At 33.2% G+C, this 25,367-nt stretch overlaps 1 protein-coding gene across 1 annotated transcript in view; it reads left to right on the plus strand.

Moving 5' to 3' along the window:
* Positions 1 to 25,367, plus strand: part of LOC129751459 (BTB/POZ domain-containing protein Tiwaz) — a 229,513-nt gene that overhangs the window by 64,504 nt on the left and 139,642 nt on the right. The window lies entirely within an intron of this gene.

The raw sequence follows: 25,367 nt of genomic DNA on the forward strand, positions 1-25,367 counted from the left end.
CGAGAACATCGAGCTTCCATGAAAATTAATATGCTTCAGGAAGTTTTAAAAAATTTATATTTCATATTTCAGCGCAGCATTCTTTTTTTTCCTACTTGCCTTCGCGAAACAAGAAATTCGAGCTCATTTCACCCAAACTAATGATTTCGAAGGAAACTCTGAGGAGAGTGAGAGAAAGTACAAGAAGTCAGCTAAAACACTAAGAGAAGGCAAAAAAAATCGCCCAACTTCGTCAACGTCAACTTTTGCGATGTGTATCCAACCCTGACGGCGGACTGGCTGCTGATGTGTCTGTCTCTTTCTCGCTCTTGTGCTTCTGCCCAAAAAAGACCCCAAAGGCATCCAATCCCAAACACTGACTGTGCCATTCTGTGAAGTCAACGACGATGACGACAATGACTGCAACGATACCCCTGGAAGCAGAATAAAACCCGACCCAACCAACATCCAGCAAAACTTTGGCAGGAGAAACAAGCTGCTCTAAAAACGTCGCCAGAGATCCGATCCTTCGGAAAGGAAACGAACCAAGCGTGGATTTTGCTCAACTCTAACGGTCGCTTCCGGGTGTGTTTCGTGGAAAACCATTAATGATCGATAACCGTTAATTGATTGTTCACTCGGGAGCGGGACTTCCGTAAGGTGCACTTGATTGAAATACTCAACATTCTGTAGCCATGGTCTCAAGTTTTATGCTAACATTTTCCTTAAACCTTTACCAGAAGTTCTAAACAGTAGCTAAGAAATCATTCATGTTCGGAGGAAGCAAAGTATTAAAATGATAAAAAATAAAAACGATACTTGAGTGGAATATACGATTGTTTCGTACGTTCAATTGGGGCATCATGCTACACTTTTCAACTTCTATGGCTTCTAAAAACTTAATGTCCACAGATAATCATACCGCTTGTACATCGAAAGTTTAAAGGTCAGAAAAATGATTGCTTTCACCAGTTTTAAATTTACAAAAACATGCAATTTTCACCTTACTAAAAAAATAAGGGTAAGTAGCAACAAACTTTGTTTTTAATGTAGAATCAAAAGATAACTTTTTTAAATTTATAGTTTTTGATATTTTTGTGATGTCATGACGCATAAAGCACCAATTACAGTAATTTTGGGTTTTGTTCGAATTAAATTTTACTTTTGTTTTTGTCAAAAATATTTTTTAAGAAAAAAGCATAATGTTGTTACCTCCATTTAGGGGTAAAAACTCTACGAAAAATTCTTCTAGCTGAAATCATAATAATTTATGTTAGATGGAAGAAATTTTGAAATTAAGAAACGCGTGATGTAAAACAATCATATTTCAGCACATGGAAACGAGATTTAAAAGGTTAATCATTGATTTGCATCCTTCTGCACTTTAGCCCAGACTTGAAACTAAATTATAAAAACATTTATTAAAAAAAAAGTTGGTTGTCCGAAAAATCCCCAACAGTTTAATAGGCAAATTAAAGCAAAATAAAATTAAGCCAATCCGTCATACTGAATAGGGGAGAATGAGGATACTTGATCCCTGGGATACTTGATTCCTTCGCTAAATATCGAAACAGGAATGTCTCATAAATATAGAATGTTCTAGAAAAATGTGCCAAGTAGAAAAAAAACAATACTATAATCTCGTTATTTAAAAATAATATTTTTCGAGGTATTGAACTTTGTTTGAAAAATTAAAAAAAAAGCGATTTGAAGATCTTTTTTTATCATTTTAAAATGTTTCTCACATGAAAAAATTATAAGAAACATATTTATTCTAATATGTCAATCTTTAGAGTACACAGCAAAAAATTTCTAAAAGTATACGCAATCTAAAATACGAGTGATCTACTTTTTGACCAGCGTAATTCAAAACTGATGTAATTTTACACTCTTTTTGATCTATTTTTGAATCGTTTGTATAAACTTAATTTTGTATGATGTATGTTTACACGCCCTGATCTAAAAAATATATCTCAATATAAAATTACATCGAAAACAATGTAAAACACGACAGATCCATTGTTTTCCTTTTTTTCGCGGCATAAATTGTTCTGTTTTTATCCGAGATGGTGGTTTATTGTGCGAAAAGAAAAAAATTCGCTTCCGCAGTTAATTTAGTATTAAAATCGAACCAAATTCTTTCAGAATTGAATTAAAAAATGGTAGATTATAGTTATAGACAAAATTTAAAAAAATGGAACTTCAAATTCTCTTTCGATTGCAAGAATTGCTGTTTTATAAATGGATCAAAAGCCGAATCAATGTGAAATGTTTCTAATGTTTAGGGGATTCCGATTACTATGCTGTTCCGGAAGGATTCAAGAATGCTGCCTGATGACGCTGATCGGCAAAACATCGCCGTGCTGGGGATCATCGGACACAACCACAATTCCAGCTGCCAGTGATGATGTGCATTTATGGAGTTTGCAGTGTATCGGCAATATATGTTAAATAAAATGACACATGTGGCGTATTTATTCATAAACAACTCCCAAAATCTGATTATTTAAAAAAGATTTGTAATATTAACGCTAATATGTTTTGAAATTTACATCATTGTGTATTTTTACACGACGGTTTATGTCATCCGTTTTCGTGCATGGTTTTCGATCTAAATTTACACGCTTCAAAAATTACATTATTGAGAAAAATACACCGTGGTAGAATTTTATACCAAAATCGATGTTCCGTTTTCGTGCATCGTTTTCGATCTAAATTTACACGATGTTTTCTTGCTGTGTATGACATGAACTTTATTATGCCATATTTTCAATAAATAGTGATCTCTCATTTTTTTTAAGAAGAAGTTTTCCAAAATGTATTTTAGGGGTATAATTGATCCCTAGAGCACAAAATGATATATTTTTCTTCAAAATGGATCGTGATCATTGGTTATCATGAAATTACTAATATCTGTTCAATAACTTATGTTTATTCAGCAATTATCGGTTAAAAATTACTATCAATACTGTATTTATCTTAAAACTAGAAAATTGTGCCTTCAAGTATGCAATGACATAAGGGTAGAAGACAAAATTTTAGAATTCTCTTTGTCTGATACTCACAAACTGTGAAATGAGAACTAGTATGGCGAAAAATAGAAACCGGACCTTTTATCTTCGGACTTTACTAGAATTTTTGCCTAGAGTCAGGGCACCCTGAATTGAGGATCAAGTATCCGTTAGTAAAGAATTAAGTCTCCTGTAACTTAGAAAATATCACAATTTGTTCAGTCTCATGAAAATGCTTCTAGTTCATCTACGAGTTCATGTATCGTTCCAACTTTTGGATGGAGCATATAAACTTGAAATTACACGCTATCAGAAAATGCAAAAGACGACCAGTTGCTAAATTTTTCCAAAAAGATACGATGAAAATAAGAAAAGGGGATCTAGTATCCCCATTCTCCCCTAAAGTTTTCTACGAAATCGAAAAATGTTAAAAAATAAAATTTATTGCTCGATTTTTTAAATTTTCTATGAGAATCAAAAACTTAAAAAAAAACTATCTCACGATGTGAGAAACTATATCATCATTTTGTTAAATATTACACCCCCCTATGAGGGTCCAAAAATGCCAAGTGAATTGTTCTTATCTAAACTCACACTTTCTCGACTCAGGACAAAAATCCCAGGTCAACAATTTCACTACAGTTTTTTCGAAAATTTCCTCAATAGATGATATCAATTTAGTCGAACATATTAAATTTCAATAACATTTATGGCATGTCAGATTGCCCAGATTAAGCCTGACTAGTTTCACTTTATTTGAAAATGGAAACAAAAATTTAAATTGAGTCATTCGAATAACGTATTTTTCTTACAAATGTTTTGAGCAATTTTTATCAAAATTTATGTAAACGATTTTTGGAAGCTTAAAATATGATTTAAAGTTGACAGCGACTTTTCTATAAAAAAAAAACAATTTTCCAAGTTTATTTCTTCATAATTTCAATTGAATTATTTTGATATTAACGGATAATTAAGAAAATAGCTTTATGAAGGATTCAAAAATAACGGGTTCGTAGTTTCATAATTTTAAATGCAGGATTATAAATTTGAAAAATTGAATAGAATCAGGTTTGAACCAAAAACCAAAAAAAAAACAAATACAAAATAATGTTTGGATTGATTTTAAGTATTGGGTTCTTTGAAAAATGAAGATTTCAATTGTAAAATATAACCACAAGACTCTTATTATGAAATAAATTATTAATTAAATATGTTTGTTGGTGAAAAAGTTTGTAATTTATCTTCACTTGAAAATAACAAGCAGGAAATATAGTTTATTGGTTTCAAAATAACAAAGTAACATTTATAATTATAATCAAGTTGTCAAGAGCAGAAAATAAATCTGAATTGTACCGCAAAATGGCTATGTATGTGATCAAAAACAATAAGTTTACTACTTTCTAATTTAAGTTATCACAAAAAGTTGTGTTAAAAATAAAACCTTCAAATCTTTTATTTATTTTTAAAAACTTCATTAAAAATTGGCTACTTCCAGGTTTTATTTTATAACAATAAGGATTCAAAATAAACAATAAACAACCAACCGTTATAGTTGAAAATCTTAAACCTGATTTATAATATAGAACCTCTTTATTGTTTTACTATAAGTTTTGTATGCATTGTTCAAGTAAAAATTTAATAGACATAATTTTGTCACCAAAACCCCCAGCATGAGCCGCTTCTTTCTACTGCCCTGGTGTATTATACAAATGTTGCTTCTATCCCTGCTGTTGCATGATGCCCCGTTCCAAATCCTCACATTGCAAAGAGAATTTATTTTTGGCTTGGAATAATAATGTCTTGTGTCACTGGAGATTAGAAGTTTATGCTTTCTTTTTGAGCTGGAAACATTCTTCGCACGTGATTTGGACCACATATTGAAGATAAGTAATACAAAGCTATGAATTTTTGAATGTAAATAGTTACTCAATCAATAGTTGAGAGCTCACAATAAGGTATGCATTTTGAATATGCAAAAAATTGACTTGAAAGCACTTAATCATTGGAATTTCATGGTTGTTTTTTTTTAAATATTCGTTTATTTGAAACGGCTCATTCCTGTAGGTTTAAGGAGCCATGGGCTCTCAAGAATACTTGAATTAAACATTCACAAGTTATGCATAAAAAAATTTAGATTTCCAGCGGATAGTTGTCAATATTTCTATCAAGAGTTAATAATTTTGAACGACTTCAATCTGAAATCTACATTTGGTAAAAGTATTAGTTTTTTGAAATGTGCTCAAATTTCAACACATATAATTTAAAGAATATTAAAAAACTTGAGAACCCCAGAAACCTTGACTCTCCTTTCCTCGAATGCACCTTTTAATCACTCCACTTGAGCTCTAATATCCATCATATTTAAATGTTCGATCATGGACCACAGTAAAATCAAATTATAAATCTTCAAAATAAATATTGAAGGGTTCGAAACCAATAAACAAAGTATTTATTTGAACTAAAACTATTCTTTGTAATTGTTTGTGTTCTATTTGAGGAACCATTTTTGTAGACATACAAAAATGTTAAATTTTTAATCCATAATGCTAAATCATTCGTCAAATTTCATCTATGTTCGATTTTTTTTTTGTTTTTTTTTTAATAATACGAAAATATTTATTGACCAATTTTCATACACTTCATTTACACTCTAACAACTTTTGACAAAATAATTTTTCGTTATATAATTCATGTCTCTGGAGAAGTTGGTTTCGAACACGACTTTGATCTTGCTTTATTTCTATCCATTTTCATTAGTTTGATTCTGGCTCTCGTTAGAAAACTTTGAGAGGTTTCGATTTGAATCAGCTGTTGAACCATCAGATACTGAGAAATCACTAACCACTTTTCATCCTCGCTTCGCTTCGTCTTGCACGGTTTGAATTCCAACGTCATCATCTCTACACGTGAACGATTCAATTCCATATTCCTTTAATTTGTTTTCCATTCTTTTTTCCAACAAAGCTCTCAACATTTCGAAAAATAATTGAAAAATTGCGCAATACATAATCTTTTAAGCATGATTTTCAAAAAAGATTTTATACCTTAAATTTGAATTTGAATGACATCATCTTTGTCTTTCATTTTTTTGGATTCTAATCTCATAAATATTAGTTTTAAATTTCAAACCCTTTAAAGCTTTGAATAGAGATACAAATAATAATTATTTTTTAACTATGCATCATTATTTTTATTATCGACGCACCCTGAAATCCCAGACAAAATATCCCTAAATAATCTTTTAGTGTCAATTTGACACTCTTTGCTTGAATCTGCCATATCTCTCTTGTTTTCTGATTTAAAAAAAAAATCTTAATGCAAATGAAATATGTTTTTCAGACAATATTTATCTATAACACTTCAATTTAGAGTGACTCTGAATTTATGATAAAAAAAAATCAGAAAATTCATAGGTCTGCTATGGATTTCTAAAAAAATCACTTTGTGCCCAAGAAAGCTAAAGTAAGAAGCTATACGTTGTGCATAAGTATGTATTTATTTGATTTTTTTAGGTAATGACCACAAAAATGCAATGAAGGGGTTAAACCCCATACTTTCAATCGATGTACCGTCACAATTGTTTAAGATAAATTTTAAAAAGATAATGGAAACGTAAACGTAATTTGGCACATTTTCGCATCTTTAGATTTTCAATACACCCTATAACAGTCCTATTTTTATAATCATTAACAGACATATGGCTAGGATCCCAATTAAATGATTATCTTTGAAAAAAAATGAGCAATAGGAATAGTGGGAGGGCCTAGGGGATTGTATGAAGGTAAAATTTGATTTGTATATTGTAGCTGAAAATATATAACAATTTTGATAATTTTAGCCCCTAAATGTATGCAACATTACTGCCCTTTTCCCATTTGTAAAAAAAAACGTAAAAGAGCAGTTTGGTCTTAACAAAAGTTAATTTAATCAATATTTTTATTGCCTTTAAACATTCAGTTTTGGCGACTAATATTGTTGAAATATACTGCAATGATCGATCACGTTTTATACTTCTTTCTCAGTTAGTGTTCCAAATCTTTGAGGTGTCAAGAAATAGCAAACCTTTCCCAAAATATTCAATAATTAATGAAAAAAAGCGATCAAAGTTACCCTAGTTTACGGTACTCTAAATTTTTGAACAAAGTCATCGATGTGTGTTTTCTAAATGATGATTTGATCAACAGTATTGTTGATCTCTGTGAATTTATGATAGAAAAATGATAAACGTGCAATTTTTTAAGAAACTTTCTGTTATCGACAGCTTAACACTCGATGATAAAATTTTGAAAATCTGATTTTCTATGGACATTACATTTCAATTCAAAACAAAGATTTCATGTAGTAATTCATCAAAATCGGTGGAAAATTGACAAGTTATGGTTATTTTACTAAAACAGTAAAATATTAGTTTTTCATTAATAACTTTTTTCAACATGGGCCGGTTGCATTTAATGAATAATTTTCTTAAAGCCTAAATCGAGACAAAAATGTTGATTGATTGTTATTTACTTGAAGAAAATGTTGCGATTCAAAAGTTGTGTTTTGGCCGCAAATGGTCTTCTAACACTTAAAGTATACATTATACGCATTTCGTTTTAGATTATAATTTGCAACAAAGTTCAGATGATTGACAATAAATTTATAAACCTTAAATATACAAAAAAAAAGACTTCAAAATAATGTTTCTTAGTCCGGGATATTTGAATTAATACAAGTCCTCCTATTATTTTTCATATTTGGATCGTGACTTAAAACCTGTTCTTCTGAGATATTTATTTAATATCATCTGCGGATTCAGCGCCCGATTTTACATTGAAAATTTGGGTCGGTCAATAAAGTTCACTTTTTTTTTCAATACTTTGTAAACTAGTGTTATAAGTTTCAAATTTAATTGAAAACTGATTGATTTCTCATTTCCGCTATTCGAAGATGACTCATAAAAAAAAGATCATCAAACTTTGAATCCCAAACTCATTTTTTTTCAAATTGTTTTGTAATTTCTTAATTTGAAACGGCTCACGCTTTTTAAAAATTTGAATTATTTTTTTATACCTTTTTGAATATTTTTGGATTTCTGCATTGCAGTTCTATCAGACTTTAGATTTTGAAACTTCTGTTTCTATGCAGTTTTTCATGTTATTTCTGGTTTTATATTTAGCCTTATCAATTTTAAAAATGTTCCTTTATCTTCTAATTTCAGGTACGTAACACATGTTTTCTCTAACTGAACAACTTTAAGGTAAGTCATCATCAAATGCCATCGTCCAAAAATGCCAATTCAATTGCTCACCCCAATCGGGTGTTGATTGAACACTCTTGAACGAAGATGCCAAACGAGCGCGTCCCGTGCTTAATGTAGGCCTCGATTTGATAATGTGAAAAATCGCAAAGTAAATGAATGCTCCCAATCTCGTTGAGCCTTGGGGCGCTAAATTTTGCGTTAGCCGAGAATCGGTCAAGCCTCAATATGCCTCGACCTTGGGGCAATATTTATAAAGATAAAAAAGCGTCCAGTTAAATTATACGTAAATATAAATCCTCATCCTCGTTGTTTTTGTTGGTTGGATTCGGGAATCTGATAATGTGCTCTGTTAAGCGTATGTTTGTTGGCGGGATGTATATCTACATGTAGGACGGCAATGCGTGGCCCAGGCCCAGGCTCAGGCTCAGGCTTCGGGAACTGAGGCTTTGGCGGATACAAGAGCCTGTGTCGTCCCGTTCGCTCGCATTCGATTCCAAGTAACCCCCGGGCGGAAACCGGCAACCCTCCGGCGCTTGGGACCAGTTTAATTGCATTGCTTTTCATTTCGTATGTAATATTATTTTATGGTTAGAAGGTTTTTTGCCTTCCATTTCTTTCTCCTCCTGCTGCTGCTGCTGTTGGTTTGGAACGATTCCCTCTACGTCTGAATGCGTTCACATATATTTTGAAAATGTTCGCAAAGGAATTTCTATCATTTGTAAATGAAGTTATTTTTATTGTGTTATTATTTTAGCTAGCTTTGAAAATTCTGAACTAATTGAATATCCTGAAAAAAAAAATTAGAAATAGATCCATTCAATTCTCGAAGAAGTACGCACTTAGCATAAGAAGTGAGCGCTGAGGTACCGTCAACTGGGGCAACATGCAACAATTTTCAACTTCAATGGCTTCTAAAAAACTTATGTTCACAGTTAATCGTATTCTTTATGCATCAAAAGTTTTAAGGATGCTGGGGTATCAAATTGGCGTAGTTTAAAAAATTATTGGTTTCTTCAGTTATTTTTAATTTTCTAAAAACATGCGATTTTCACACTCCTTAGAAAGTGGGGTAACTTGCAACAAACTTTGTTTTTAATGAAAAATCTTATGAACACGTACGAAAATTCATAGTTTTTAATATATTTGCGATGCCTTAAAGACTTTTACGCATGATAACACCAATTGCAGTAGGTTTTGGGTCTGTAAAAACAAATTTTCACATTTTTTTTCTGAAAATAAGGATGCTGCATACATTTAGGGGTTAAATAATACTACGAAAAATTCTACAAGCTGAAATCATAAAAATAAATGTTTGGAAAATGAAATTTAAATGTTTACAAACGCGTGATGCAAAACATTCATATTCCAGCACATGGAAACGAGATTTACAAGGTATTTCTTTGATTTGCATTTTGTTGCATTTAACCCCAGACACCTAACTGAATTTTAAAAATATTCATTTTAAAAAATTGGGTGATTGTTCGAAAAATATTTTTACACCAACAATGTTGGTATAACATGAGGAAACCTGTAAAAAGTTTGTAGGTAATTTTATCAAGCCGATCCGTCATACTGGGGAAAGTTTTTTTCGGCATCAAAAAATGTTAAAATTTGTACATTTATTGCTCGATTTTTCAAATTTTACATAAAAATAAAAAACTTAAGACAACTAGCTTAAGATGCGAGAAATTATGTCATCATAATTTTGTTATCATTAAAAGATAACTTTATTACAATACATTAAATTAAAAATTGATTCAATGTAGTGTTATATAAATGTTGCATCGAACCCCGCTGTTGCATGATGCCCCGTTTGACGGTAGTCTAGCAAATAGGCTGGCGCGAGTCTGGTTTTAGTATACCATGCGTACTGGGTTCGATTCCCGGTATCGGCAAGAAAACTTTTCAAATCTGATAAGCTACTGACGGAAAAGTGTGTGTTCCCCCTATAATTAACAATATAATAAGAATGTTCGATCAGTTGCCAAGTGACCAGGTATATACACGGATGCCTGAATACCTGTAAGTTTAATAGCCCATCTGATTGACTCGTTTTTCCAAAATAAACTTACATCAACACAATACATTCATTCCATATGTTCGGGCACGGCCGATGGGGGGGTTCGGATTTCGGGATATTTCTTCCCGTTTCTCGTCGACGGCATCCACCAGCAGCGAGAATGTCAAGGTAAGTCGCCTATTCTTCCACACAGCTGATCACACCCGTTGGGGGAGAAATTTTGTTTGCACTTCGGTGTACTTTGTATGGGTATCACGGTGCAACTTGATGCAACTATTTTGCCACCACTTAACTAGACCCGATTTCGGATAAACTTGAGATAAGTCGCTTGGTTGGACTTTAGATAAGTACTTTATTGGAACGAAGTGAAAGATCCGTGTGTTCGATTCAATGTTACTTTCTATTTTACCTAATTCTAAAATGGCTTACAAACTATTGTGTGAACTCTCTCCGCGATGTTCGCTATGTTGCGAGAGAGAGTTGATCTTATGCTAAGGTACGATCACAAATAATGGTGTTTGCGAACAAATTGATTGGAGTGTCAAGTGAACATAAAAAGGACACATTACAAACAGAAATCAATTTGAATTCCTGATCGGTTTAGTACCGATCACATAATATTCCATACGAAGCCATGGGACCCGAGTATGATTTACGTGCTGCACTGGAGATTTGTCGAACTAATTAATTTAAAATTGCAAGTGGTACATATTATGTAGGCAGAAACTGCGGTGATTCGGTGCCCAAGTAACAATTTTAGTTTTATTATGGGCAGCAAAACTTCGTTAACATTAATCTTCATAAAAAGCTAATGCACATTCTATGCATCACCCGAACTCTAATAAAGCTAATCTGGCTATTTGGCCCTATCCTTAAAATGTCATCATGATCAATTTTTAAAACATCGATTAAATCATGATGCTGTAAAATATTGGTCACCAAAGTTTTTAAAAGACTTTTTAAATGAAATAAATAAGGAATTGGTTAGGAATGACCCGTGGAATAAGCCATGAGTTGGAATCAAATTAAGTTATCTGCCGTCATCTTGAAATCCAGATGGCGGCTTCCGCTTAGTTTCAAAACGCCGTTAATCTCCGCAATAAATTGCATGAAATTTCCACAATATGGGTATCGGGTGAAAGGGCTTAACAAGATGAAGCCAAATTTCTCTATCTGACGCCATCTTGAAATCCAATATGGCGGTTCCCACGTAAGTTAAAAAAGCTGTTAATCACTCAAAATGGTATGAAAGCCCCACAATATGGGTATTGGGTAGAATGGCTAAAGCCAAATTCAGTGTTCTGAAAATCACTCAATTCTCATGAGAGACACTGAAACGTTTTCAACAGCGAAAGCAAAACCTAAATTGTCAGTTGGTTTATCTCCCAGCGGGGCAAAGATTGTGTTCGACAGCGCTGCTCCGAGAATCAAAGAAATTTGATGAGTTTAGCTTATTTGATTTAAGCATAGCGGTTCAAATGCGGTTCAAATCTTGCAAACTATATAAAATTCTAGAATTTGGTTGAATTTGGCTTTTGAATAAACTGAATATTTACAATGTTCAGCAAAACACAAAAATATGGAATTACCTGCAATTTGATGTGCTGGAAAATTACTAAAACTCTATTTTACATATAAAATCAATCAATTTAAATAATGGTGTTGATTAAAAAAATAAAAACCTGTTTTTTTTCATTTAAAATATGTCAAATCAACTCAAATTCTACCTAAAATTTGTAATTTTCAGCTGAATTATGTACCTTAAAATTGGGTGAATAGGGACGCAAATGAGAAAAATTGTTGTGATCTAAAAATCAAGCATTCTACATATTATTTTTTCTTCTTTCAAAACCAAAACGTTCTCTGATTTATTACGTAAAAAATATATATTTAATTTACTTCATGTTGCTTTAAAAAAATTCTTGAAGGATAATAAATTCGCCAAATTTCAGAACATTGTTTGGCATCACTTCAAAAAGTTATGTGACATGCCTATAACTTCAGTACATACCGTCAACTAGGGCAACATGCAACACTTTTCAACTTTAATGGCTTCTAAAATCTTAATGCTTACAGATAATCATACCTCTTGTTCATCAAAAGTTTTAAGGTTGATGGGACACCAAACTGACGTAGTCAGAAAAATTATTGGTTCTACCAGTTATTTTTAAATTTACAAAAACATGCGATTTTCACCCTACTAAGAAAAAGGGGTAAGATGCAACAAACTCTGTAATTAATGAAAAATCAAATGAAAACGTTTGGAAATTTATAGCTTTTGATACATTTGTTATGTCATAACGCATAATGCACCAATTGCAGTAATTTTTGGTTTTGTTCGAATTAAATTTTCCATTTTATTTCTGTCGAAAATTTTTTAAAGAAAAATGTGTTAATCTGCTGCATACATTTAGGGGTAAAAAATACTACTAAATATTCTTTTAGCTTAAATCATGATAATAATTCTTAGGATGGATGAAATTGAAATGTTAACAAACGCATAATGCAAAACAATCACATCACAAACGCGATTTATGAGATTTAGTACAGGTTTGCATTTTGTTGCATTTTGCCCAGACAGCTAACTGCACTATAAACTTATTTGTTTAAAAAAATTTGATGTTCGTCCGAACAATATTTATACACCAACAGTGTTTGTATAGGATAATGAAAACAATATAAAGTTTGCATTGAAAAATGTAAAAATATGTACATTTATTGCTCGATTTTTTAAATTTTTTATGAAAATCAAAATCTTTAAAAAACTTTTTCACGATGTTAAAAATTTGTTATCATTCAATGATAACTTTATTACAGTATATTGAAATAAAAATTGAATGAGTGTTGGGGTATACAAATGTTGCATCTAACCCTGCTTTTGCATGTTACCCCGTTTGACGGTAGTTAAATATTTTTTCAACGTGGTTTCGGCAAAAATGGAAGATATTTAATCAATTGAAATCCCTCAAGATTGTGGAAAATAATTTCAGTCTGAAGAAAATTTACTTTTAACTTGAAGAATAAGGCTTCCAGATTTCGCGGGAAATCTAGAAATAAAAATCTAAATTTTATTTGAATTTTTTGCCCCTTGAGTTAGGCACCACTTTAACATTTCTTTGAATATAAAAGTGGGTGATAAAAAAGGTTATTGCAAAAATCAAAAAAAATTCTGCGAAACTATGCACTAATTTGCCTTCTAAATGATGAAAGCTAAAATGAACGAATGTTCAATGTTGAGCAGTTTCTAAGTACATGTGTTTCTTAATAAACAAGCAACTGTCACCCCACTTGAGAGAGAACAAAAATTAATGTTAAAAAATTGATAGGGAAAACCCTTTTCAACTTTTTTTTTCTATGATTATGTTTTGCTCAGGGCAACAAAATACACCATCTAAAACAAATCAGTTGCTAAATAAGCATCATTTGACAGAAATATTACGGAAATAGTCCGAAAATTGTCCCGATTCTTGAAAATTATATCTAGATTGTGAAACTCATTAAGGAGCTGAATCTGATTCTGAATTTGAATACATATTCGTTTCAAATCAAAATTTTACTCCTGAACTCAGTATTCGATTTTTTTTTATCTGTTTCCGAATTTTAATGCGTTTTCTGAATTAAATAGAAATAAATCGATTCCAGAATTTAGATTCCAAATCAGCGTTTCCATTACGAGCCAAGAATAAAAATTTATTTCAGACTCTCTACCATGAATCTATAATTTTGATTCTAACGGTTTCTACCTGAATTTATTATTTTCATTATAAATTTAAATCCGACTAACAAATTTGCATTAAAATGTGAATAAAATGAAAAAATGATAAACCTGATTCTGAGTTTGAATTCTGCACAAGAACTTATTTTAAAAAGGGATTTGAAAAAATTGAGATTGAGAACTTCGAATAGATATCAAACGAAATCTCAGGATGGTTTCTAATGTTTTATTTAATATTGGAATCATATTAGGCTGGAACAAATATCAATTTCTTCTTTTGTCACCCCCCCCCCCCTCCCTTCGAAATTTTCAAAAACCTGAAGGGGGAAATAAATAAAGTTTGAAGTAAATTTTGAACAAAAAATTAAGAATGAATCCAAAAGATTACAAGACGAAAAAAAACAAATTTTGGAAGATGGAAGTTATTCCACCTTTTGTATTCTTGATTATTTTAAATTTTTCGATAAAAATTTACTTGTTTTTTAGGTTTAGTGCAATGATACTCCATGCAACTTTGTTGCATATAAGCTTTCGTGTTATTTATTCCAATTTATTTGTTTTTCGCATTGTTTTTTATTGTCCCCCCCCCCCTCGCGACGTTCCAACTCCAAGTGACAAAAGAAGGATTTGAAATTTGTTCCGGCCTTATTTAAATGTTCAAAAGACATGTGAGTCCCGAAAATCATTAATCAAATTGTGAATGAAATGCAAAACCAAATTTAAACGATTTCAAAACAGTTTATCGATTCTATGTTTTAGTTATGATTGATTTTGTGGTTTAATGATGATTCGAACCGAAAGTTAAAAATTCTAAATATGGATAAGGAATCCAAAATATGAAAACAAAATATGAATATATATATATATATATATATATATATATATATATATATATATATATATATATATATATATATATATATATATATATATATATATATATATATATATATATATATATATATATATATATATATATATATATATATATATATATATATATATATATATATATATATATATATATATATCTGCATATCTCGCGTGAGCTTTCATTACGTCGAATGAAACAAAATTTGAAAAACTGAGATATTCACTAAAAAGGCTTCATTATAACATTATCTTCTTATATGATTGATAAAACAATCAATTTAAACCCTTTTAATGTATAAAATTTAAGACTTTCAAAATGACGAATGAAACAAAACCTTGCTAGCCCATTTTAATGTTGCTTACGTCCCTTCTTCCAAACGGCGAATGTGTAGAGGAAGAAGAATCTAGCACATTCGCTATGGATTCCATGAGCAAACAGGCGTTCTTAAATCGATACTCAAGGCTTTCGAACGCTGTACAATAATGCTGCAAGGAAAAGAAACCGAACAGCAGCAGTAGCAGCAAACCTAACAACTAACAGCAGCAGCCTGCTGCTGTTAGTCACACAATCACCCGATTCACACTTTTATTACGCATTCACTAATAAATTTACCGCTACACTCGATAACTCACTAAGTTAACATTCACTATGCCAAAAAAAATTGAAAATTTATCGTTAATTGCCTCAGAAACATTTGGGCGTAAGTGCAAGTTGAAAGAATCAAAGGACGAATGAGACAAATTTCCCCTCCAGCTGATCGGCAACAGAAAGCTGATCAGTAGCAGCGAGTTGGTTTGATCGATGTTGCACCCGATTCCCACATTTTATTATGCATTTCCTCACCAATTTACCGCTACACCACTTATTAAACAGCCACTACGCCAAGAAAATTGAAAATTTTCCATAGTATTTACATCAGAAACATTTGGGCGTATGTGCAAGTTGAACGAATCGAAGGACGAAAGAAAAGAGACGAATGAAACAAATTTCCCCTCCAAACGACGAATGTGTTCAGACGTATGAACAATTTATGTTTGAATATGTCGTATGTTCCTATATGATTAAAAAATAGCTCTAAAAATTTCAAAAAATTAAATTCATAATGTGCAATATCTGACACAATTAGTTTCATATTGCGTATTTTTTGAAGGGTTATCGGCGAAGGAATAAAAATAGGGTTTGAAAAACACTCTTCAAATTTCAGAAGCGTTTTTCTCGGTTCGGTGTTTCTGTTTCATTCGACGTAATGAAAGCTCACGCGATATATATATATATATATATATATATATATATATATATATATATATATATATATATATATATATATATATATATATATATATATATATATATATATATATATATATATATATATATATATATATATATATATATATATATATATATATATATATATATATATATATATATATATATATATATATATATATATATATATATATATATATATATATATATATATATATATATATATATATATATATATATATATATATATATATATATATATATATATATATATATATATATATATATATATATATATATATATATATATATATATATATATATATATATATATATATATATATATATATATATATATATATATATATATATATATATATATATATATATATACATATACATCTACATATCTACAATGACAAGATTCCAACGATTCGATTTCATCACAAAAAATAAACGATTTTAAATAATTTGAATAAAACGAAAAAAATTCTTCGACCGAGATTTGAACTCCAGTCCTCCGAGTTCGCCGCCTCCAAACGAATGGCCATACGTAGTACCTTTTTTCAGCATCGCCTCCCACACAAGTACACCTGGAGATCACCGTACCAAACGCAATCACAGATCGACCACGTTTTGATTGACAGCCGACACTTCTCGGACATCATTGACGTCAGATCCTGTCGGGGCGCCAACATCGAGTCGGACCATCATATGGTGATGGTGAAGATGCGCCCAAAACTTTCCGTAGTGAACAACACGCGAAACCGGCGCCCGCCTCGGTTAAATATCGCGCGACTGAAGCAACATGAGGTCGCGGCAGACTACGCGCAATCGGTCGAAGCAGCGCTGCCGGCAGAGGGCGAGCTTGACGAAGCCCCTCTCGAGGACTGTTGGGATACCATCAAAACAGCCATCAACAGTGCTGCGGAGAACGTCATCGGTTATGTGGAGCGATCTCGACGGAACGATTGGTTCGACGAGGAGTGTAGGAGGGTGATGGACGAAGAGAATGCCGCGCGGGCGGCAGTAGTGCAGAGAGGCACCCGTCGAAATGTGGAAAATCACCGACAGCGGAAGAGGGAGCGAGTCCGAATTTTCCAGGAGAAAAAGCGCCGCCTGGAGGAGCTCGAGGAGCTGGAGCAGCTGCATCGTTCCCAAGAAACACGAAAGTTCTATCAGAAACTCAACGCATCCCGCAAAGGCTTCGTGCTGCAAGCCGAAATGTACCGGGATAAAGACGGGGGTATCCTGACGGACAATCGTGAGGTGATCAAAAGGTGGAAGCAGCACTTCGATGAACACCTGAACGGCGCACATGCAGGAGATCAAGACGGTGGGGAAGGTACATCGCCGGCGTAACCAACGGCGAAGACGAGCCACTCCCAACGATGAGTGAAGTTAAGGAAGCCATTCGCCAGCTGAATAGAAACAAGTCGGCTGGGAAGGATGGCATCGCAGCTGAACTCATCAAAATGGGCCCCGACAGGTTGGCCGATTGCCTACACCGGTTGATAATCCGGATCTGGGACATAGAACAGCTACCGGAGGAGTGGAAGGAGGGGGTAATATGCCCCATCTACAAGAAGGGCGACAAATTGGACTGTGAGAACTACCGAGCGATCACTGTCCTCAATGCCGCCTACAAAGTGTTGTCCCGAATCCTACTCCGCCGTCTAACGCCACAAGCAAACAGATTCGTGGGAAGTCATCAGGCCGGCTTAATGGAGGGACGGTCAACGACGGACCAGATATTAACATTACGGCAAATCCTCCAAAAATGCCGGGAACATCAAGTCCCTACGCACCATCTATTCATCGACTTCAAAGCCGCATACGACACGATCGACCGTAACGAGCTATGGAAAATCTTGGACGAGAACGGCTTTCCCGGGAAGCTGATCAGACTGATCAAGGCGACGATGGATGGAACGCAGTGCTGTGTGCGGATTTCGGGTGAATTGTCGAGTTCATTCGAATCGCGCAGGGGGCTTCGACAAGGTGGTGATCTATCCTGCATGATGTTCAACGTGGCGCTAGAAGGTGTTATTCGACGAGCGGTGGGCGAAATGCGGGGCACGATTTTCAACAGATCCAGTCAACTTATCTGCTTTGCCGATGACATTGATATAGTCGGCAGATCATCTGCGGCGGTGGAGGAGATCTACCGCAAACTGAAACGCGAAGCAGGAAGGATTGGGTTGATGATTAATACGTCCAAGACGAAGTATATGCTGGCTTGCGGATCCGAGACCGACCGAACCCGCTTGTCCAGTAATAATAAGGTCACGATCGACGGCGACGAGCTGGAGATAGTCGAAGACTTTGTCTATCTCGGCTCACTGGTGACCGCAGACAATGACACCAGCCGTGAGATCCGGAGGCGAATTATCAGCGGAAGTCGTGCCTACTATGGACTCCACAAGCAACTGCGGTCGAGAAGACTTAGCCCTCGCACGAAGTGTAACCTGTATATGACGCTCATTAGACCGGTTGTTCTCTACGGGCACGAGACATGGATATTGCTCGAGGAGGACCTGCGTACACTCGGAGTATTCGAGCGACGAGTTTTAAGATCCATCTTTGGCGGCGTACAGGAGAACGGAGTGTAGAGGCGAAGGATGAACCACGAGCTCGCGCGCCTCTACGGCCGCGGCGAACCCAGTATCCAGAAGGTGGTAAAAGCTGGCCGGATACGCTGGGCGGGACATGTTGCGAGAATGCCGGACGACTGTCCTGCAAAACAGGTGTTCGCTACGAATCCGGTAGGAACAAGACGAGCGGGGGCGCAACGAGCGAGGTGGTTAGACCAAGTGGAGCGTGATCTGGTGAACGTAGGGTGCCCGAGAAATTGGAGAACGGTTGCTATGAACCGAGTGAATTTTAGGAATTATGTTCGTCAAGTTATGTCGTGAGACGAAATACTATGTAAATAAATAAATAATCCTCCGAGTTCGCTGTCCAATATCTTACCACGATGCCAACTCCACGCTATAGCTCTTTAGGGGGCATCCATAAATTACGTAACGCTCCTTGGGGGGGAGGGTTAAAGCTCGAGCGTTACGAATTGTGACATAGGGGAGGGGTTTAAGGTATGCTCATCGTAACGTAACGAATTTTTCCTTAAAAATATCAGTTTACTTAATCGCAGCTATTTTGATGTCATGCCATTTTCGCAGAATGATAAACATACAAAAATCTTCTTAAAATTTGTAGGCTTCAACATGATTGAAACACCTTTAAAGATTCTGAGATAGACTCCGACAAATGCGGATTGAATATCCGTGAAAAACCGTTGGAAAACCGAATATTAGGATCATTTACTCCCAAGAACTCAGTTCAACCATAAGACGGAAATTTTAAAAAATTTCTCAAATGTTTTAAAAAAAAAGCAATTTGGATTATTCCGACGAATATTACTAAGTGGAGTATATTTTTCACAACAAGTTATACTCCCAAACTATAGTAAACAAGGTCGATCATCAGTGAACAAGCACAGAGCAACCCGGATTAAGACAATCAATTAATTTTATCAAAGAGTTATCATCAATGAAAGAAGCGATTTGGATAGATATAAACTCCGTTTTGTAAAACGTTAAAAAAATTATGTTAAATTATCAGCGTTACGTAATTTTCGAAGGGTTGTACGTCGAAGCGTTACGATTTGTGACATACGGGAGGAGGAGGTCAAAAAAGTGCATTTTTGCGTTACGTAACTTATGGATGCCACCTTAGGTGAGGTTTTCTTTTTACGAACCCGTCAAACCAAGAAAGGGAAAGACCAGATAGAGTGAAAATTGAAGGACCGCCCATTTTTCGTAAATCAGTTTACTTTTAAATAGCTCAAATCGTCAATGTCGAATAAGCACATTCTCACCAATTTCAAGACATATTTACGAATTGACTAAACTGCTATTCGATTCAACTTTTTTGGGCAAAGCTTGTCGTAAATGAAGTATAGAAAATCATTCAATACCAACGTGTTTATGGTGATTATTGAAGGTGTCTTAATGTCGATTTGGATTATCATTTCTATTACGATTTCATGATAGCTGGGATCTCCAAAGATTGTTTCTCATGAATAACCTTACGCAATGATCAAAATTAATGGAAAAATCTAAATTAAAAAACTTCAACCGTTGAATTTAAAAAAAATTGCTATAAATTGCAACACATCAAGGAGACCAGGGATTTTTAAAAACACGTACTGATCGATCGATCGTAATCCTACAAGAAATGGATTCGTGATGGATTAAAAGGAGTCTCCCATGATGTCCAGTTAACGTACAGGATTAGTGACTCAGGAAGATGGATGAAGATTCTTGGAAGGTAGATTCATTTGTTTTACAAAAAATATGACAAGCTGATTTCACATTATTTTTTCATAACTATACGTTATATACAAGTTTTTCATAAAATCTGTACAAATTCTAGAAAGACTTAAATTTTCATAGTGACAGAAAAAATCCAAAACCATTAAAATTTTGAGATCAAATTAATAGAATTTCCGAAAAGACTAAGTATTTGTCATAACTTCATACCGGTTAACAAGTTTTGGGACACAGATGTAAGATATTTTAGGGCCTTACTTGAATTGTTTTGTTCATCTTTACTTTGTATTCCAAAACCAGTGTAATAAAAACCTACAAGCTAAGTTTCATCATAATTTTAAATGTTAAAAGAATATGGCCTTGTCCTTATGATTTCTGATCAAATTTTAATTACGTTGTAATTTAAAAAAAAAATCCTCATCTGAATTGAACAGTTTTAATAACAAATCACAGGAGCTTAGGAGAATAGAATTCAACACCGATTAAATAACACTAGTCAAAAGTGTTTCCTGGTCATATCCTTTCTTACACAATCCAAACAAAAATTGATTTGCTAGGATGCAGAGGTAACCTCGGTCCTAAAAAAGAAATATTATTCTTTGAATCCTTTTCTCTATTTTCCTTCTATCCATTGACTACAAGGACGTGGCCGGCGCCGTTATTGATGTATAAAGAGAGAGCATCAGTTTTGTTCATTGTGAATGTGCATTCATTTGACCTCTGGACAAAATTGATGGCCTCGGTCAATCACGGAGTAGCAACCATTGGCGATGTGGAATTAGTTCTACTGAGCCACGCCTGCGATCATGGAATTTGAAATGCGTTTGATCTAATATCGATAAAAATACATTTGACCCATTCCAGCGTGACGTCACAACGTTTGCAAAATAATTACATACATAAAGCTTAGTTCTTTTAGAAATGGGACACTTTCATTTGCTAATAGCTCGTTAACTAGTTATTGGATATTGAAAATTTTGACAGCATTTTGTTGCCTGTAAAAAGTACTATTCGCCCTATTTTTTTCAAAATTTAAAATTTACGTGTTTTTGAGATATGTACGATGCAAGAGAAAAAGAAAAAAATAATTTTGCACAGTTTCCTTGAAAATACGTCATTATCAAATTGATAGCTGACAACACCGTTGATTATTCAAAGAATTACTGAGTTTTTGTGGTGGATAAGTATGCAAACACTATCAATAATGTCCACAAAGTTAAAATCAAGCATTGGAGAGAAGCACATGATCGGCAACAACGGTTAAGGATCATCAAGGAAGTCAAGTCTCATATCAGCATTTTTAATTTTCAATAAACGAAAAACTAAGGGTAGATCGCTGAAATGTCCAAAACAATTTTCTCCGATAAGCTGAAAGTGTTGCCTAGTGATGACTCATTGAAATCCAACCTCAAACAACCATTTTTTGATAGTTCCAAAACTCTTAAGCTGAAAAACAGGTACCGAAGAAAAAACGTTCAAAAATGTGGTCAAAAATAATAAAATTTGATCATTTCGAAACCACTCTATCCACTAAAATGCCTCCAGTTTCCAGTTTCCAGAGAAGTATTGGACCAAAAAGTATCAGAAATTGAAGAAGGAGGGTGAAGCTACCTAAAATATAGATTTTACGAAGTATAAGTTGGAGAAACTGATCAATACCATGACTGAAAAAAGTGTGCGCCGGCCAATGGGATATACCAAGAGTAAAGTAGAAATTTCTTTAACAAAAAACGGTAAATATTTTTTTTCAAATTTTTTCATGAAAGATAATAACATTTCCTTCTTTTTCTTCATAGAAAGTATTTCGTTCAAACGAATGGTTTTTTAGATACAGGCATTCGTAACTGTCCCATTTCTAAAAGAACTAAGCTTTACATGCAAAACTTACATACAATATTTTACAGGTCATATCGCACATTGTTAAAAATTGTACATTATAAGGTCAAAATTGAATTCTCTACAATTTGAAACCAAAAGTATTTGTATAGAATAAATAGTTAACAAAATATAAGCACAAGGAATCGTGACGTCACAACGCGCCTCTTTTCCCACTTTTCAGTTTTTTTTACAACGCCGCAATTTTCTGCTCTTCTATTTGATCAAATTTTATGAAAATTTCAGGAAAGTATCGATTCATTACAACCAACAAATCGCTGTTTTTTATTTTTTCAAATTTTGATTTCAATTTGTTTTAGAGCGATTCAGTTTCGTGACGTCACAACGCACGATTTTTTTAAACCAGGGTTTTGCAAAGCGTTGTGACGTCACGAAATTTTATGGTAGGCTACAAGAAATAAATCAAAGTATAATCTAAAAATGAATGCTTGATTTACTTAAAATGCCTAAAAACTTAATAAATAATGTGATTTGGTGATGAAATCGATCCATTTATTCCCAAAAATTAAAAGGTATTAAATCTCAAAGGCCCTTATAAGCAGATAAGATTTACAACACTGCTCACATCAATTTATTCGAAGTTTTCTGTGCGATCATATTAATATTATTTAGGACAAAACTAAAGCTAGGAAATATTTATTCGTAAAAGCGTTGAAATGTGTTTCTGAATCTTTTTAATCTTTAATTGCGAAGGAAAGAATAATAAATGATAATTTCAAAGCCTTCGATCTTTTCAAAGATAGTTAATCGACACTAGAGTGCCTTAATCAGCCATCTAATGAAAATCTTATAAATTGCAAGCTTAAATAGATCCTAGGCCTAACACAAAGTCCAGTGCCAAATTTGGGGATTGGCCCACGGAAATAGAGGGCACAATGAGCCTAAAATTTGTATGGAATTATGAGAAATGGGGTTTGGAAGGACATTAAAATCAAGTAATGCACCAATTTCTAAAGTCCCTATCGGCTAATTTCTTTTAATTATAGTCATTCACAAAACTTTCATTATGACAAATAGTTTATCTCAAGATCCTCAGATGAAATATTGTCATAATCAAAGCTTTAAAATACTTAAATTAAAAGAAAAAATGGTTGATAAAGACCTAAATTATTGACGAAAAACGATTTTTTTAATCATGCCGAACAAAATCTACATAATTCCATACAAACTTCAGGTGCATTGCGCAACCCCTTCCCATAGAATAATCTTACCCAAATTTTGCATGAGACCTTGTGCTATTACATATTTGAATTTATTTAATTTTGTAATTCAGTTCAAAGTCCCTTTTGTGAGATTTAATGTGAACACGGGGTTCGATTTGGATTTTCTAGTGACATTCTTTGAGGTGGAAATTTCAATAAGGGCAGTTTTCTATTAAAATAATTTGATTAATTTTATTAATTAATTTTCTATGAAAATCTTATGAATTTTTTAATAAAAACAGTTAATCTGTTAAGTTTACCATGTTCAAAGATTTTTGAATCTCATTACATTTATTTCAAGGAACTTATTTTGTTTGAACATAATGCCAGAAAGAATTAGAAGCTACTAGCGGTGTTTTTCATTCTAACATAGATATATGAAGAACTTGATCTATTGCAAGATTTTTATTCAAATCACAGATAACTACCTGCTTTATGATTCACAAATATTCTTTTACAAAATCGATGAGGATTTCATTTGCTTGATAGTTAGTCTGTTTTATATGTTTTAATAGAAATGTTTAAAAACAACTAAGTTAAAGTAAAAAAAATTAGTTTCTTTAAAAACTTGAAAATAGAATTCGTTTATTGAAGCACATTGTTGTGTTGAACTTGTATTGAAGGAATACTATCATAGTGTTGAAGTAAAAAGTCTTGAACGTTTTCGAAAAAAAAAATAAATTTTCGTGACGTCACAACGCATTCTTTAACCGGGTGCAACTCACAATCTGCTAAACCGATTTTCAATCTAAAAATTGCATTAAATTGCACTCAAAAAGTTTGAAGAGACCTCCAATTTTCGACAATATGTGAAATTTCAGTAAACCATAAATTAAAAAACAGTAGAATTTTCGTGACGTCACAACGCTTAAAAATAGATACCTTTATTTACGATTCTAGAGCGAAAACCTGCAGTGACTGTTATTTATCTTATATTATGCTTTAAAGATGGCTTTTCTACCATCATTTTGCAATAATTTTTTTTGACATAGCTAGATTTTTGAAAAAGTTATGTTATAAATAAAGAATATTTGCAAAAATCAATTTAATTTCAAACTAAAATTTCTAAATTTCAACGTTAACATACTCAATTCTAAAAAAGGTAGCTGAAAATTTTTTAATGGAAAATGACACTCAAGAAATAACCTTTCTAACGCTATGTAATTTATTTTTGGATGATGAAAAATAAAAATCGGTTTTCCAGTTGAGGGGTGCTTGGAATGGGTCATTTAAAGTTTCACGAAGCTTATGAAAAACTATTGATTGAGATTATATTGCATGTTGCATTTCACGTTCAATGATTTAAGGTGGATGTGAGTAGTCAATTAAGCTAAGCTAAGCTAATAACCTTACGCAATGATCAAAATTTGATTAGGAATTTCAAATTTTGTGTGTAGAGTAGAATACATCCCTTGGTTTTCTGGACCCTTATGGGGGGAGAGGGGTTAACACCAACCCCCCCCCCTTCCTCGTTTCTACAGCCATGCATACAAGTATGCACTTAGCATAAGAAAACTTAAAGTTCTTGAAAAACTAATTTTAAGAGTTTCAAGTGGCCCACGTAACCCCCATTTGTATGACACATGATTTCCCACTAGTTACGGGGTTTGAGTGACTTATTGATTTTAATAAAAGCTTCAACAAGCATTTATAGGGATATTTGGTGGTAAACGTAGGTTCCTAACCGATGTAAGTTTTAGGCGCCTGAAAAAACCCAGAATCATTAATTTAAAAAAAAAATTAATCCTAATAATACATATAAAAATATGGTTATGCTGAAAAACGATTGTATATTTTTCTCAGAAAATTAAAATGGCCATCCTTTACA

The sequence above is a fragment of the Uranotaenia lowii genome, chromosome 3 (assembly GCF_029784155.1).
Source record: "Uranotaenia lowii strain MFRU-FL chromosome 3, ASM2978415v1, whole genome shotgun sequence".
Lineage (NCBI taxonomy): Eukaryota > Metazoa > Arthropoda > Insecta > Diptera > Culicidae > Uranotaenia > Uranotaenia lowii.